The 15,377-nt window shown below is 43.9% G+C and overlaps 1 protein-coding gene across 6 annotated transcripts in view; it reads left to right on the top strand.

Moving 5' to 3' along the window:
* ZER1 (zyg-11 related cell cycle regulator) overlaps positions 1 to 15,377 on the top strand; it is a 48,707-nt gene that overhangs the window by 6,139 nt on the left and 27,191 nt on the right. For 2 of the 6 annotated variants that reach the window (XM_084799347.1, XM_084799342.1), the window contains exon 1: positions 12,608 to 12,916. The exons of 1 other annotated variant lie outside the window; for it this stretch is intronic. The gene's annotated coding sequence lies outside the window, so the exon portion shown is untranslated. Of the gene's footprint in view, positions 1 to 12,606; positions 12,917 to 13,329; positions 13,453 to 15,377 lie in introns of those variants that run through there. 3 more of the 6 variants (XM_084799345.1, XM_084799346.1, XM_084799344.1) reach the window with 3 other exon arrangements.

Raw genomic sequence — 15,377 nt, 5'->3', positions numbered from 1 at the left:
AGAATAATAAAAACAGCTTTAAACGCCATATTCTGTGGGTCTCTGAGGCTTTTGAAGACCTTATCTATTTTATCTTATATATCTGTAGACTAATATCTATTTGTTAGACCTAGGATATATATTCTTGTGATAAAAAATAGACTAAAATTGACATAGCCATGATTTGATCAACTAACAATTAGCTTGTATTAGTTAGTTATCCTAAACAGCCTGTAATACACTCTCAAGGTATTATAAGTAAACTTTGTATTATAATTGAGTTGGATGGGTACAATACCTCATATTAGAGTATGAATATATATTTGTTTTTGTTTTCTGTCTTTCTTCTTTTTCGAGACGAGGTCTCTCTGTGTAGCCTTGGCAGTCCTGGATTCGCTTTGTAGACTAGGCTGGCCTGGAACTCACAGTGATCCACCTGCCTCTGCCTCCCGAGTGCTGGGATTAAAGGTGTGCGCCACCACTCCCGGCTGAATATATATAACGCGTGTGAAAAAAATATTAAATTTGAATTCTATACTAATGTATCAAAGTTAAACTTATTTTGCATCAATATACAAAATTCTATACCAATGAATTAAAAATAACATCATTTGTGAGAAACAATTAAGGCCTTAAGTTGAGGAGTAGATTCAATAATGTACTTTTTTTTTGTTCTATAATCCCTTTATATTTCTATATCTCCCTTTCTTTCTTTTCAGCTCCTATATCCTTATCTACAAAAGAATGATAAAGGAAAAGGGAGACATCCCTGAGTCCAACCTAGTTTTCTGTCTGTATAAGACCAATAATAAAGCAGAGCGGTAGTGGCACACGCCTTTAATCCCAGCACGTGGGAGGCAGAGGCAGGTGGATCTCTGTGAGTTCGAGGCCACCCTGGTCTACAGAGTGAGTCCAGGACAGCCAAGGCTATAAAGAGAAACCCTGTCTTGAAAAACGAAAGAAAGAAAGAAAGAAAGAAAGAAAGAAAGAAAGAAAGAAAGAAAGAAAGCATCTGTAACCCAAAACAGCAAACAGAAACCTACCCAACCCCCTTAGGGGAAATGGGGCATTGTTCTCTTAAGGTTTCTTCAGGCTGATTTGGGGCAAATAATACCTTTGAAAGGGCCCAGATAAAATTGGGGGAAATGGTTAAACAAGCCAGGGGTAGCATTTGTGGCCCAGTTTCTAAATGTTGAGAAATTCCAGGCTTAGTAGGAATCCTGTGTAGGACAGTCTGAAATGCTGGACCAATTGGGATCAGAAGCTTTCTACGAAGTTGTCCTGGAAGCTGTCCTGCTCTGATGAGGAACAGCAGCCGAAACGCCTGGGGTTGGCCATGAAGGATGCAGGATGTCAGCGGCATCCAGCATGCTGAGAGGAATGAATCCTGTCAGGTCTGATCCACCATCAGTGTCCGGTTCTTTTGTTCTAAAAACATAATTTCTCACAAGCATTATACAGTTCTAAAATTATAATTGTATGAGGTGTGCGGGATGCACAGAACAATTAGGGCTGGTTCTCTGCTCTTTGTATGAGCAGAAGTAAGACATCTGCAAACCTTCATTCATGCCATATGAAGAACGGTTTCTAATAATAATTCTCAGGGATTCTGTGACCAACACAAAGCCTTGTCTGTGCGTAGACATTCGTGTCTCAGCCAGTCTCAGGGCTGTTCCCATGTAGTGGGATCAGCAATACAAGTTACCTGCTGGTTCTGCACTTTGAACTCTTTACATCCCGATGGCAGCCCCCTCCCTTGTCACCTCCTGGTCCCAACTCCTTCCTCATCCCCTCTTCCTCCCTCTCCTAACATCTTCCCCCTCAGAAAAGGGATCCCTCCTCTCCTAACATGTGACCATCTACTTCCTGTGACTGCTTCCTCTGTGGTCTGGCAAGGCCACCCTGCCAGGGGGGAAGTGATCAACATTAGGAGTCCATGTCAGAAGTAGTCCCTACTCCCCATATTGTGGGACCCACAAGGAGACTGTGCTGCCTGTCTACTACATCTGAGCAGAGGGTCTAGGTTCACATCCTACACGGACCTTGGTTGGCACATCAGTCTCTGTATTGTAATGTGGTTAACCTGAATTAAGTGACTAACATCCGCTTATGAGTGAATATATGCCACGGTGTCTTTCTGGGTCTGGGTTACCTCTCTAGGATTCCATCCATTTGCCTGCAAATTTCAAGATTTCTTGGGTTTTGATAGCTGAATAATACTCCATTGTATAAATGTACCATAGTTTCTTTATCCATTCTTCAGTTGAGGGACATCTAGGTTGTTTCCCGATTCTGGCTATTATGAATAAAGCTGCTATGAACATAGTTGAGCAAGTGTCCTTGTTGTGTGGTGGAGCATCTTTAGGGTATATGCCCAGGAGTGGTATGGCTGGGTCTTGAGGTAGCACTATTCCCAATTTCCTGAGATAGCACCAGATTGATTTCCAAAGTGGTTGTACAAGTTTGCACTCCCACCACCAGCAATGGAGGAGTGTTCTCCTTTCTCCACATCCTTGCCAGCATGTGCTGTCACTTGAGTTTTTTTATCTTAGCCATTCTGATGGGTGTAAGATGGAAACTCAGAGCGTTTTGATTTGCATTTCCCTGATGTTGAGCATTTATTTAAGTGTTTCTCAGCCATTCAGTATTCCTCTGTTGAGAATTCTCTGTTTAATTCTGAGCCCCATTGTTTTTTACTTGTTTAAAATATTTATTTATTATGTTTATTACATTTATTGTGTTTATGTTCTTTTGTTTTGTTTTTTATAATTATTTTATTTTGTACATATACATTTGTATTATTACACATATATACAATAGAGTCTGAGCCCCATTTTTTAATTGGTATATTTAGCTTGGTGGTGTTTAATTTCTTGAGTTCTTTATATATTTTGGATATTATCCCTTTGTCCGATGTAGGGTTGGTGAAGATCTTCTTCCAGTCTGTAAACTGTTGTTTTGTTCTGATGACAGTTTCCTTTGCCTTACAGAAACTTTTCAGTTTCATGAGGTCCCATTTATTAATTGTTGATCTTAGAGCCTGAGCTGTTGATGTTCTGCTCAGGAAGTTGTCTTCTGTGCCAATGAGTTCAAGACTCTTCCCCACTTTTTCTTCTTAACAGATTTAGGGTGTTCAGTTTTAAGTTGAGGTCTTTAATCGACTTGGACTTTAGTTTTTTGCACAGTGATAAATATGGATCTATTTGCATTTTTCTACATGTAGCCATCCAGTTAGACCAGCACTATTTGTTGAAGATGCTATCCTTTTTCCATTGTATGAACTTGGCTTCTTTATCAAAATTCAAATGCCCATGGATGTGTGGGTTTATTTCTGGGTCTTTGATTCCACTGATCAACCAGCCTATTTCCATGCCAGTACTATGCTGTTTTTGTTACTGTCGCTCTATAGTACAGCTTGAGATCCGGGATGAAGATTCCTCCAGAAGATCTTTTATTGTACAGGATTGTTTTAGCTAATCTGGGTTTTTTTCTGTTCCATATGAAGTTGAGAACTGATCTTTCAAGGTCTGTAAAGAATTGTCTTGGGCAGGGCATGGTGGTGCACACCTTTAATCCCAGCACTTGGAAGGCAGAGGCAGGCTGATTGCTGTGAGTTTGAGGCCAGTCTGGTCTACAAAGCCAGTCCAAGACAGCCAAGGCTGCACAGACAAATCCTGTCTCAACCCCCCCCCCAAAAAATTGGCTTGGAATTTTTATGGGAATTGCATTGAATCTATAAATTGCCTTTGGTAAGATGGCCATTTTTACTATGTTGATTCTCCCAATCCATGAACATGGGAGATCTTTCCATCTTTTGATATTTTCTTCAATTTCCTTCTTTAGAGACTCGAAGTTTATATATATATATATATATATATATATATATATATATATATATATATATATATATATATATATAGTCTTTTACTTGCTTTGTTAGAGTTACACCAAGATACTTCATATCATTTATGGCTATTGTAAAGGGTGTAGTTTCCCTAATTTCTTTCTCAGCCCATTTGTCATTTGTGTACAGCAGGACTACTGATTTCTTTGAGTTGATTTTGTATTCAGCCACTTTGCTGAGGGTGTTTATCAGCTGCTGAAGTTCCTTGGTAGATTTTTTAGGGTCACTTATGTGTACTATTATGCCATCCGCAAATAGTAATAGCTTGACTTCTTCCTTTCCTATTTTTATCCCCTTGGTCTCTTTTAGTTGTCTTATTGCTCTAGCTGGAACTTCAAGTACTATATTGAAGAGCTATGGAGAGAGTAGACAGCCTTGTCTTGACCCTGATTTCAGCATAATTGATTTACTTCTCTCTCTCTTTAGTTTGATGTTGGCTATAGGCTTGCTGTATGTTGCCTTTATTATGTTGAGGTATGTGCCTTGTATCCCTGCTCTCTCCAAGACTTTCAACATGAATGGGTATTAGATTTTGTCAAATGCTTTTTTGGTATTTAAGGAAATGATCGTATGGCTTTTTCCTTTCAGTTTACTTATATGATGGATTACATTGATGGATTTCCATATGTTGAACCACCCCTGCATGCTGGGGATGATGCCTACTTGGTCATGGTGAATGATAGCTTTGATGTGATCTTGGATTTGGTTTGCAAGTTGTTTTTGTTTGTTTGTTTGTTTAGTATTTTTGCATCAGTGATCATAAGAGAAATTGATCTGACATTCTCTTTCTTTGTAGAGTTTTTCTGTGGTTTAGGTATTAGGTGACTGGCCTCATAGAATGAGTTTGGTAATGTTCCTTCTGTTTCTATTTTGTGGAATAGTTTAAAGAGAATTGGTATTAGCTCTTCTTTGAAGGTCTGGTAGAATTCTGCACTAAATCCACCAGGCCCTGGGCTTTTTTTGGTTGGAAGACTTTTGATGACTGTCTCAATTACCTTAGGAGATATAGGACTATTTAATTTGTTTGCCTGATCTTGATTTACTTTTGGTAGTTAGTATCTATCAAGAAAATTGTCCATTTCATTTAGGTTTTCAAATTTTGTGTCATAAAAGCCTTTGAAGTACGACCTAATAATTATTTGAATTTCCTCACTGTGTGTTGTTATTTCTCCGTTTTCATTTCTGATATTGTTGATTTGATTACTCTCCCTTTGCATTTTGGTTAGTTTGGATAAGGATTTGTCTATCCTGTTGATTAAAAAAAAAAAAGCTCTTGATTTTGTGGGTTCTTTGAATTGTTCTCTTTGTTCCCGTTTTATTGATTTCAGCCCTGAGTTTGATGATTTCCAGCCATCTACTCCTCTTTAGTGAGTCTTTTTCTTTTTGTTCTAGAGCTTTCAGGTGTGTTGTTAAGTTGGTAGTATGGGATCTCTCCAGATTTCCTTATTTTGTTTTGTTTTGTTTGTTTGTTTCAAGACAGGGTTTCTCTGTGTAGCCTTGGACTCACTCTGTAGACCAGGCTGGGCTTGAACTCACGGAGATCTGCCTGCCTCTGCCTCCCGAGTGCTGGGATTAAAGGCGTGCACCACCACACCTGGCTTTCCAATTTCCTTATAAAGGCACCTCTTAGCACTTCCTCTTAGCACTGCTGTCATTGTGTCTCACAAGTTTAGGTATGTTGTGCCTTCGGATTCACTGAATTCTAGGAAGTTTTTAACTTCTTTTTTTATTTCATTCCATACCCAGATATCACTGAGTAGGGAGTTGTTCACTTTCCATGAGTTTGTAGGCTTTCTGTTATTTCTGCTATTATTGAGTTCCAGCTTTAATCCATGGTGGTCTGACAAGATGCAAGAAATTATTTTGAAAAAAAAAAGAAATTATTTTGATCTTTTTGTATTTGTTGAGGTTTGCTTTGTGGCCAAGTATATGGTCAATTTTGGAGAAGGTTCCGTGAAGTGCTGAGAAGGTGAATTCTTTCATGTTTGGGTGAAAAGTTTCCGCTGTGATGATTTATCTATTGGTGAGAGTGGGACGTTGAAGTCTCCTACTATTAACATGTGGGATTCGATGTGCAATTTAAGCTTTTTAAAAAATATTTATTTATTATGTACACCTGCCCACCGGAAGAAGACACCAGCTCTCATTATAGATTTAATAATGTTTCTTTTTTTAATGTTTATTTATCTTTATTTTATACGTTGATGGTCTGCCTGCATGTATGTCTGTGTGAAGGTGTCAGATCCCCTGGAACTGGAGTTACAGACAGTTGTGAGCTGCCATGTGGGTGCTGGGAACTGAACCCAGGACCTTTGGAAGAACAGCAATTGCTCCTAACCTCTGAGCCATCTCTCCAGCCCCAGTAATGTTTCTTTTATGAATGTGGGTGCTCCTGAATTTGGGGCATAGATGTTCAGAATTAAAACATCTTCTTGTTGGTTTTGTTTGTTTGTTTTGATGAGTATGAAGTGTCTTTCCCATCTCTATTGATTAGTTTTGGTTAAAAGTCTATTTTATTAGATACTAAAATGGCTACTGAAGCTTGTTTCTTGGGTCCCTTTGCTTGGGAAACCTTTTTCCAGCCCTATACTCTAAGGTAATGTTTATCTTTATTGCTGAGGTGTGTTTCTTGTATGCAGCAGATTGATGGGTCCTGTTTTTGCATCCATTCTGTTAGCCTGTGTCTCTTCATTGGGGAGTTGAGGCCATTGATGTTGAGTGATATTAATGACCAGTGATTAATGGTTCCTATTATTTTGATATTGGTAGTGTGTGCGTGTGTGTGTTTCTTTTGTTTTTGTGGATGTGGGATTATTTGTTTCCTTTTTTTGTTTTCTTGTGTAAAATTACACTCCTTGGGTTGGAGTTTTCCTTCTAGTATTTTCTGTAGAGCTGAATTTGTGGCCAGGTACTGTTTGAACTTGGTTTTGTCATGGGATATCTTGTTTTCTCCATCTATGGTGATTGAAAGCTTTGCTGGGTATAGTAGTCTGGGTTGGCATCTGTGGTCTCTTAGTGTCGGCATGGCATCAGCCCAGGCCCTGCTGGCTTTCATAGTCTCTGTTGAAAAGTCAGGTATAATTCTGATAGGTTTGCCTTTATATATGACTTGGCCTTTTTCTCTTGCAGCTTTTAATATTCTTTCTTTGTTCTGTATGTTTGGATACTTTTATATTTATTTATATTTATTTTGTTTGTTTGTGTGAGTGTTTTCCTTCATATATGTATGTGCACCACATTTATGCCTGATGCCCAAGGAAGTCAGAAAAGAGCACTGGGTCCCTTGGAACTAGAGTGATGGTTGTGAACTGCCATGTGGGTGATGGACCTGAACCAGCCCTGGCCCCCAGTAAGAACAGGTGTTTTTAGCTGTTAGGCCATCTCTCTGGCCCTTAAATTTGTTCTTAAATGTTTCATTCATTTTTTTCTTTTTTCTTTTCTTTTCTTTCTTCTTTCTTTCTTTTCTTTTCTTTTCTTTTTTTTTTTTTTTTTACACAAAACGGGGGTTCTCTGTGTAGCCTTGACTGTCCTGGGCTCACTTTATAGACCAGGCTGGCCTCAAACTTACAGAGATCCACCTGCCTCTGCCTCCCTGAGTGCTAGGATTAGAGGCATGCACCACCATGCCCACCAAATGTTTTGTTATTTTTTATGTATGTACACTAGTGTTTTGACTGCATGTATGTCTGTGTGCGGGTGTCAGGTCCCTTGGAACAGGAGTTACAGACAGTGGTTAGCTGCCATGTGGGTTCTGGGACTTTAACTCAGGACCTCTGGAAGTTGCAGCCAGTGCTCTTACCCACTAAGCCATCGCTCCAGCCCCTATGTTTCCTTCTTTTCAGTGCTGCTGTACATGAACTTTTTTCTCTTTGGGGATCTGCTGAGGTGGCTGGGTAGGTAAAGCATTTGCCACACAAACCTTATAACCTGGATTCTATCTATGGATCTATGGAAGAACAGAATTCACTCCTGAAAGTTGTCCTCTGATCTCCACAAGTGAACTGTGGCATATGCACGAGCGCGCACGCGCACACACACACACACACACACACACACACACACACACACACACACGCACGCACGCACATACATGCACAGAGTAAAATGTTTAATTGCTTCTTTTTCCTTTTGGGCTATCCTGGGGAGCTGGAGACCTGAGTGAGTGGGTATTGTTGACAGGGGCATAAGCTCAATGCCTCAGGCCCATGGCAACAGTGAGCCTTCCCAGGACAGGGCAGGCTCATAATTGGACTTCCTCTTGCCCATTTGGGAATTCTCTGTGAGTTCAAGGCCAACCTGGTCTACAAAGTGAGTCTAGGACAGCCAGGATGATACAGAGAAACCCTGTCTTGAAAAATAAAAAAACAGAGCTGGGCATGGTGGCACACGCCTTTAATCCCAGCACTTGGAAGGCAGAGGCAGGCAGATTGCTGTGAATTTGAGGCCAGCCTGGTCTAGAAAGCAAGTCCAGGACAGCCAAGGCTACACAGAGAAACCCTGTCTCAAAAACAACAACAACAACAACAAAGAAAGAAAGAAAAACAAAACAAACAAAATAAAAAGGAGTGGCCAGGCGTGTTACCACTTGCCTTTAATCCCAGCACTGGGAGGCAGCGGCATGTGGATCACTGTAAATTGGAGGCCAGCCTGGTATACAGAGTGAGTCCCGGACAGCCAGGGTGACATAGATAAACCCTGTCTTAAAAAAAAAACAATAGGGGGCTGGAGAGATGGCTCAGTGGTTAAGAGCACCGCCTGCTCTTCCAGAGGTCCTGAGTTCAGTTCCCAGCAACCACATGGTGGCTCACAACCATCTATAATGTGACCTGATGCCCTCTTCTGCAGATAAAGCACTCATATACAATAAATAAAAAATAAAAAATAAAAAATAAATAAATAAATAAATAAATGGACTGGAACTAATTTTGTATTTTTAAATAATTTGCATAGGTCCAATACCTTATACAAGTGTTGAAACATATATGTATTATGTATATCAAAACTTTACATTTATATCAATATATATAATATATACCAATGTAAGCAAAAATAACCTACTTTTGTATCAATATACAAAACCTATACCAATGTTAGATTATCGACTTATAAATGTTGGGTTTTTGTTTTTGTTTTTCAAAACAAGGTCTCTCTGTGTAGCCCTGGCTGTCCTGAGCTCACTTTGTAGACCAGGCTGGCCTCAAACTCGTAGAGTTTGCCTGCCTCTGCCTCCCAAGTGCTAGCATTAAAGGTGTGAACCACCACTGCCCGGTTCGCTTTTGTTGTTGTTGGTGGTGGTTTGGTTTGGTTTCAAGACAAGGTTTCTCTGTGTAGCCTTGCTGTCCTGGAACTCACTCTGTAGACCAGGCTGTCCTGGAACTCACTCTGTAGACCAGGCTGTCCTGGAACTCACAGAGACCTGTCTGCTTCTGCCTTCCACGTGCTGGGATTAAAGGTGTGTGCCACCACCGCCTGGCTAAACTGTTCTTTAGTTTAAGAGTAGATTCAATGGGCTGGAGAGATGGCTCAGACGTTAAGAGCACTGGCTACTCTTCCAGAGGTCCTGAGTTCAATTCCCAGCAACCACATGGTGGCTCACAACCACCTATAATGTTATCTGTCTCTCTCTTCTGGCCTGCAGGTGTACATGCAGGCAGAGTACTGTATATATAATACATAAATTAAAAAAAAATAGATTCAATACTCTACCTTTTTTCCTATCTGCATTTCCCCCTTTTCTTTTTTCCCTCTGTTTTCCTCTCTCTCTCTCTCTCTCTCTCTCTCTCTCTCTCTCTCTCTCTCTCTCTCTCTCTCTCTCTCTTCTCTCCTGTTTTTCAAAACAGGATTTCTTTCTCTGTATAGCCTTGACTGCCCTGGACTGACTTTGTAGACCAGGTTGGCCTTGAACTCACAGTGATCCGCCTGCCTCTGCCTCCCAAGTGCTGTTTTTCTTGTTATCCTCTCTTTCTCCCCTTTTCTTCTCAACTCCTTTCCCTTTCCTTAAGCAAGAAAGAAGGATAGAGGAAAAAAAAGAGAGAGAAACAAATTCCTGAATCTAAGCTTTATACCTTGTTTTAACCTCTGATCAGGATCATTTTAATATCTTATAACCACCACACCCCTCCCCCCCTTTTTTTTGAGACACAGTTTTTCTATGTAGCTCTGGCTGTCCTTTACTTGTTCTGTAGAATAGGCTGGCCTCAAAGAGATCTATCTGCCTCCCAAGTGCTGGGATTAAAGGTATAACCAACCCTTATTAATGATAAGCATCTATCACCCAATAGAAAGAACAAAACCTACCTCTCCTTCCTTAAGGAAATAGGATGTTGCTCTCTTAATTTAGCTTTTTGTTGTTTGGGGGCAAAGGCATCTTTTGGGGGGCCCAAATAAAACAGGGTAAAATGGTTAAGAAAGCAGTAACATCTGCTGTCCAGTCTCTAAATGCCATGAAAATGCAGGCTTAAATAAAATACTGTTTGGAACAGGCTGTGATGCTGGACAGTTTGAGCTACCTGCTCTGAAGTTGTCCTAGAAGGAAGCTTTTTTTTTAAAGATGTATTTATTTATTGTGTACACAGTGCTCTCCTTGCATGTATACTTGCACACCAGAAGAAGGCGCCAGATCACATTATAGATGGCTGTGAGCCACCATGTGGTTGCTGGGAATTGAACTCAGGACCTCTGGAAGAGCAGCCAGTGCTCTTAACCACTGAGCCACCTTTCCAGCCCCGGAAGCAAGTTTTGATGAAACAGCAACTGAAGTAGTCAGAGGCTAGATCAAGTACACGCTGGAGTAAACGTGCCTCAGCATCTCAGCATCCCAGCAGATGAGTCTTGTCAAGGCCATCTCCATTCCATTGGTGTTCGGTCCTTTTGTTCTGGGAACATATAAATTCTCATAAGTAATACACAGTTCTGCAACTACATATGTATGGAATGTGCAAGGGGCACAGGTCTGTTAACAATGGCTCTTTGCTCTTTGGTTGAGCAGGTGAAAGACATCTGTCTTTCTTATAAGCTACTTTGGACTGTAACCAACTCCAATGTCAATTTTCATTTGTTTTTCAAGACAAGGTTTCCATGTGTAGCCTTGGCTTTGTAGACCAGGGTGGCCTCCAACTAGCAGTCATATCTGCTGTCCAGTCTTGGAGGTGGCTTTGCAAATTGGGGCTGATAGGGCTTCAACCTATATATCCATTGGAATACAACAGGGTTTTTTTTTTTTTATATATATATTATGACTTATTTGTTTTTTAAAAAAAATACTAATCTACATATTCATTCATTCTCTCCCTCTCTCTCTCTCTCTCTCTCTCTCTCTCTCTGTGTGTGTGTGTGTGTGTGTGTGTGTGTCCAACTATGCCCCTGGGAAAGGCTCTGAGGGCCAGTTCTGCATTTCTCACATTCCTGGTAGCTGTCACTAGAAAGTGCCAGACAGGCAAGACACCTACCCCACCTGTGCCCCACCCCAGATGGCCATATCTGGTCACAAGTCCAGTGTGTGGCAGTGGCAGACCCGTCATCTTCCTTCACTGACAATCCTTAAAAAGACTTCGCAGCCGTAGTCTGGGTGCACCATCCACCGATCTCATCCCGAGGCTGGTGAGCTCGAACAGGAGCCCCAGTCCCAAATAAACCTGCCCCCCTTTTTTCTTCTTTGGTTTTTTGAGATAGGGTTTCTCTATGCAATAGCCTTGGCTGTCTTGGACTCACTTTGTAGACCAGGCTGGCCTCAAACTCACAGCGATCCACCTGCCTCTGCCTCCAGAGTGCTGGGATTAAAGGTGTGCACCACCGTGCCCAGTGAACCACCTGTAATTTAAGCTTCAGGGGATCTGATGCTTCTTGGTCTCTGCAGGCAGCTTCAGTCACATGCATGTACTTCCACTCACACATAATTAAAGATAATTTTTAAATTTATTTAATTTTATGTGCATTGATATGAGGGCATCAGATCCCATTGAACTGGAGTTAACAGTCAGTTATGAGCTGCCATGTGGATGCTGGGAATTGAACCAGGCTTCTGGAAGAGTAGCCAGTGGTCTTAACCAGTGAGCCATTTCGTTTGTTTGTTTGTTTGTTTTGTTGTTTTTTCGATACAGGGTTTCTCTATGTAGCCGTGGCTGTCCTGGAGCTTTGTAGACCAGGCTGGCCTTGAATTCACAGAGATCCGCCTGCCTGTGCCTCTGCCTGTGCCTCAGGAGTGCTGGGATTAAAGGCGTGCGCCACCGTGCCTGGCCGCTGAGCCATTTCTTCAGCCCAAAATAATAATAAAAAAAATTTTTTTGGAAGATAAGACGATGAAGGGCTGAGGTAGGGCACCATTGGAGGAAAAGAGAAACAACTGTTAGAGAGCTCTTTGGTGATTAGGAGAAAATGCTGGGGCCAAGGACAACCTCCAGTTGCTATTTGACAGCGTCGGGGGAGAGGCCCTTCTCATGACGGAGAGGAGGAGGTGCACCGAGGGGCAATGTGGTGGCAGCGTAGAGACAGCCAAAAGACGTTAGATTGGGCAGCGGATGAGTCAGCGCCAACTAGCTAAGGTGGAGTCAATCCTGCTCTGAACCTGTTACTGTGGGCCAGCCCCTCGCCGGACGGATAACCTGGGGACTCCGGCCTCAGCACCGGCAGGAGCAGCGCGGGGGCCGGAACCTTCGGCCGCCGCCGCCCGCGTTCGCGGCGGGACGCGAGGGGAGAACCCCTCCTCTGTTGCTAAGGGGCGGCCCGGAAGTGACGCTTTGTTGACAGCACACCGGCAGCCACAGGCTCTCCTAGCCGTCGGAGCAGGATCGGGGGGGAGGGGCTGGGCCCGGAGCCAGCAGCCGGCGGCCCAGAGCTCAGCCGGCCGCCCGAGGGCAAGGGAACGGCCTCCGTCCGAGGCTCCGTCCGCAGCATTTTCCCCGCCCAACCGACCGAGACTCGGACCGGATCCGACCTCCTGCGGCGCTCTGGCCGCGAATTACCCGGGGGCCGCAGCCTCGGCTTGTAAGCCTGCGAAGCATCCCGTCTGCCCGCCGAGGGCCGCCCCCTCCCAGGGTATGTCCTAAATGCCGAGGCCAGAGACGTACTTGCATCCTCCTCTAACCCCCTGCTTCAGGGCCCAAGCATTGACGCTGAGACCCCTTGGTCCATCCACCTCGGCCAGCGGTGGGATGGCGTTCGTCGCCTGCCGCCCAGGTGTGAGAAACCTGCCTTGAAAACTGAGCTGTCTCCTCCAGGAGAACGACGCTTACCCCTGCAAAATGGGGCATAAACGTAGGGCTTAGAAGGCCGGCCTCTGCCCCTCCTACCTGTTGGATGAGTTTAGGTGCCCCTCCCAACCTCCAAGCCTTGCTACTTAAAAGCGTAAGCTTCAGGATTGGCTCCCAAAATGGGATGACAGGGTGCAAGAGGGTGCAACGGGGTCGAGCGAGGACCGGTGGGCTTGCAAGCTTTAGACGAAGGGCGCCCATAGGTGAAGTGAAAGTGTAACTGACCGGTCTGGCTAGCTCTGGGTGGAACTTGATTTGGCTGCTCTTTAACCAGAGTCAAAAGTTCCCCTGTTTGCTTGCGCCTTGTGAGAGAATATTAAGGTATGTGTTTGTCAGGAGGAGATGGGGGGGGGCGGATGCCTAATGCCTGCGAAAAGCTGGCTCAGTGATGTTTCTGGCAAAATGCTGCTCTTGAGGCTTCAAGTTTGAGTGAGCATGGGAGATAGCATTGAAAGGGATCACGCTTAGACCAAGAGGTGCCTGTCAGATGAGAAGGGGCGCTGTGCTTTGCTTTATTCAGCAGATAAATGTGCCACATGTTAGATAGTACTAGGTGTCACGGAGAAAGGTAAGGCAGAGCGACAGAACTAGGACCTTTGTGTAGAAGGTGGTCGGAAAGGTCTCTAATCATTTGCTATCTGAGCAGACATGGGTGAAGTAGAAAGATGCTACAGGCTTCCGGGGGCGCAGCGTCCAGCAGCAGGTGCGAAGGCCTACGGCACCCCGCTAGGGTCAGAGTGGAGGAGGCACAGTGGGCGGCAAGGAAGCCAGTTGGGAACAACAGGGAGCATGTTAGGGGTGGTCTCATGACGCGGGACTGGTTTGTAATTGTTGAAATGGTAGAGAAAGATGCAAAATCGTCTGGGTGACAAATGACCATTGTGCTTTGGCCTTGCGTTCTAAGTACCCTTTTCTGTCTGTACTGACCATCAATGACAGAAATCTTAAAGCAGCACCACAGGCAAGGCAAGTCACACTACTGTTTCCTCCTTGTCAGAATGTGAGCAACCGAGCAATCGACCTTCTGCCTCAGTGTTTCTGTCTGTAGACTAGGACTGCTAAGTTACAGTGCGTGTGTGGCAGGGTGCTGGGGTTCGTGACAGTGAGGACCTGGCCACCCCCAGCTTTTCTTTCTAGCATCAGCTGGTGGTATCAGGAGCTGTGTCTGACTCCTCCGGCTCGTGGGATTTGTGGAAATACGGAAGAAGGCTACGTAGAATTCTATGACACTCTTCACTAGTAAAAGTAATGGCCTGTCCTCCAGGGTGTCTGGGAAATTGGCCTTGGTTTTGTTTTGTTTTGTTATGTTTTCTTAGCCAAGGTCTCATTCTGTAGCTAGGCTGACAACATGCTTGTAGCCCAGGCTGACCTAGAACTCACAGCAGCCCTCCTCAACATCCCAAGTGCTGGGATATCAAGCATGAACCACTAACTCCAGTTGGTGGTCTTTACCTTCATTTGTTTGTTTGTTTTGTATCAGTGTCGTGTAGACAAGGCTCCCTTCATACTCACTGGGTACACCAGGCTGGTCTTGAGCTCGGAGATTCACCTGCCACTGCCCCCTGAGTGCTAGGATTATATGTGTGTGCCACCATGCCCAGCCCAATGGGGACCTCTTATATTCCCCATTCAGTCACATAACATAACAACATGCCCGGCATGGTGGCGCACGCCTTTAATCCCAGCACTAGGGAGGCAGAGGCAGGTGGATCTCTGTGGGTTTGAGGCCAGCCTGGTCTACAAAGTGAGTCCAAGACAGCCAAGGCTACACAGAGAAACCCTGTCTTGGGAAGAAAAAAAAAGACCTGTAAGCACAGTGCTGGTGATGTCTGCTGACTTGCAGTCAGATCGGGAAGGGCAGTGTTGTGGCAACAAGTGTGGTCAGATTTCGGGCAGAGGCTGTATGGATCCAGGTACCTGACACAGGCTGAAAATATGCAGCCTTCGAGGGGAACAACCACAGATCTTTCCCCTCACCTTTTGAGCCTGACTGTGTCATCAGGCCTGGGTCATAGGCTGAGCAGGGCCAGAGGACTTGAAAATGCAAGGGCAGGGAGCAGGGGATGTGGCTTAGGGATAGGATGCTTGGCTTAGCATGCATAAGCCACTGGTGTCCATCCCGTGCTCCATGGAAATAAAGTAAATATAAACGTGTAAAATTAGAATAGTTAGAAGACAGGAGCCTACATGACAGAGGAAGCCCCTATGACCAGAACCCCTCTCTGCGGAGCCAGGGTGTGGCACAG

The sequence above is a fragment of the Acomys minous genome (assembly GCF_964271855.1).
Source record: "Acomys minous genome assembly, chromosome: 10".
Classification (NCBI taxonomy): domain Eukaryota; kingdom Metazoa; phylum Chordata; class Mammalia; order Rodentia; family Muridae; genus Acomys; species Acomys minous.
The sequence above is the reverse complement of the archived record's forward strand: the minus strand, read 5'-3'. Positions and strand labels throughout refer to the sequence as shown.